A 2492-nucleotide genomic window follows, 5' to 3' on the forward strand; every position below is an offset into this window, starting at 1 on the left:
TGAGGAATGGCTAAAATGCATGATCTGTTTGGTATTTTGAAAAATAAAAAGTATAAATATGCCTTATATAGGTATGGTCCTACACTATATTATTCAAATATAGCATGATAGGTCCACTTTAAATATATCTGTTATCTGGAAGCTAAAGCTATCAGAGAAATGTAGAAAAGTAGAAAGAAAAAACTCTGAAATGTTGCCGGATAGAAAAAATCAAATATACATTGAAAACAGTATGATAATAATAATAATGATATTCATAATAATAGCCAAAAGATTAGATAATATACTTTATTTATAAACATATTTAAAAAAAAAAAAGGGGCTTAACCAGGATTAAAATATTTAGGACAAAAACACAAAAATGATATATGAAAAAAAGAAGAATAATACAAACACATAAAGCAAATATTATTCACTGTAAAGGAAAAAGCAGATACGGTCTGATAGTACGTTGGAGCATCCCCTCACACGATGTGTTCAGACTGTGATAACCTGATTAATGTATAATAGCCAAAAGATGAGATAATATACTTTATTTATAAATATATTTGAAAAGGGGCTTTAGTTGAACCAGGATTCAAATATATAACACATGAAATATATATGAAAATAAAATGATTAAAGAAAATAATATTCATTGTAAAGGAAAAAGCAGATACGGTCTGATAGTACGTTGGAGCATCCCCTCACACGATGTGTTCAGACTGTGATAACCTGATTAATGTCCGCAGAGAGCAGCTCATCCCTCCCTGAGTCAGAGCTCTGCTTCCTGGCCTCGGTCCAGACTAAAGCTTGGAGGTTGTGGAGGGCTTCGTGTCCCGGTCTGACCCGGCCTCGCTCTTTCCTCCAGGACAGATTTCCCCCGCTGCTTGGCTCTGGCGGTGCCTGGCTCTGCCTGCCGTGGACCTCCATCAACAGGAAACAGAGGCGGAAAAGGAGCTCTGTGTGTGAGCACAAACACTACCGCTCACATGGAGCCAGCAACAGACACTCTGACTGTGTGAGGGTAATTAGATTCACATTTATAAAACACAGAGCATAAAGTCACACAGTGTCAAGTCTCTTAAGAATCCCCTTTTATCTAAATACGATACGATAATACTGACATTTGACTTGCATCACAGCAGCTCCATGTGTAACATCAACAGACAAATATCAAGACACAATATGAACACATTTAAAAATGTTTCCATAACAGCTCAATCACTGAGAGAAAACATGCTCACAGAGCCTTCAGCGTGCATTTGATCTGGCTCTGTATTTACTGTGAGGACTGACTGGAGCACAAAAGGATGCTTTATTGAATCGTGGGACCCTGTATCTCCCATTAGATGGTAGCAGTTCATATTCTCTGTTCAGAACATGGTTTGTGTCCGAGGTGATGTTGTTGGACAGCCTTATTAAGTTGTTATGAAAGGCTGAGTCGTAGAGTCTCTGACAGGGTTGACCAACAATCTTTGAGCATATTTGATCTGCAGTATTGAGTCATAAAACCCAGAAAGAAATCAGCAATTTAGCTCTTGAGGTTCCCTGACTTCAAGTCAATGGTTTTTTGAACATGTTGTTGTTAAAGCGTACTTAAGAACCAACATACACAGTATTTAACACATATAACAATGAAAAAACAGACTTTTCCTTATTCTTAGTTTCAGGTTAATATTCAATTTTGAAAGCTTTATTCTGATTATTATATTCTATTTCTGGCCATAAATAACCAAATACTACAAGCCCACTGAAAGCAATAGAGGGAACTGTCTTTCTCACAAAGCCTCTCCTGACTTTTTTTTTTCGGAGAACCCAACAAACATACAGATCTCAGAAAATGACACGGTTATTATTGCTAAGAGGAATGATGGATAAAGATTTAACAATTGTTAAATGATTTAGTAAAACGACAGAATCTACCTAGCCCTACACGTAGCAACATTGCCCTCTAAATGAAGTTGTTTTCATGTGCTGGAAAAAAAGCACTTAGCCTTTAATGTGATTCACCAGCACTTACTATGGCATGATCTTGCTTGATGTGAATATATCTGCACTTTCCTTGTTGTTCGGAGTTTGATTCTTTATGGTTTTTGCACTTACTGTAAGTCACTTTGGATAAAAGCCTCAGCTATGTAATGTATAAGCCATTATTAACTTTCTTCCATAGTGTTTACCCAAACTGGGGCCTACACCCTTAATGGGGCTTTTTTTGACATCATAACTTTTGCCCCGTCATGATGCGAACATTGTACCGTTGCTACAATAAATACAAGCATTGGCTCCAAACCCAAGATGTAACATAGACCCTCCAGAAAAACGCGATTCTGCGATCGCAGAATTTACCGCATAATCAGCAAAATGGCGCAGATTTTTAAAAGGCCGCATATTTATCAAAAGGCCGCATAATCCCCGCATTTTTTCCACACAAAAGTTGAGAAAAAAAGAAAGTTAACTCCTCTTGAGGTGACGTCATCAGCTCGCGCATCACAGAATGTAAACAACACTGT

This window comes from Notothenia coriiceps, unplaced genomic scaffold (assembly GCF_000735185.1).
Source record: "Notothenia coriiceps isolate Sejong01 unplaced genomic scaffold, NC01 NC01_scaffold00028427, whole genome shotgun sequence".
NCBI classification, from domain to species: domain Eukaryota; kingdom Metazoa; phylum Chordata; class Actinopteri; order Perciformes; family Nototheniidae; genus Notothenia; species Notothenia coriiceps.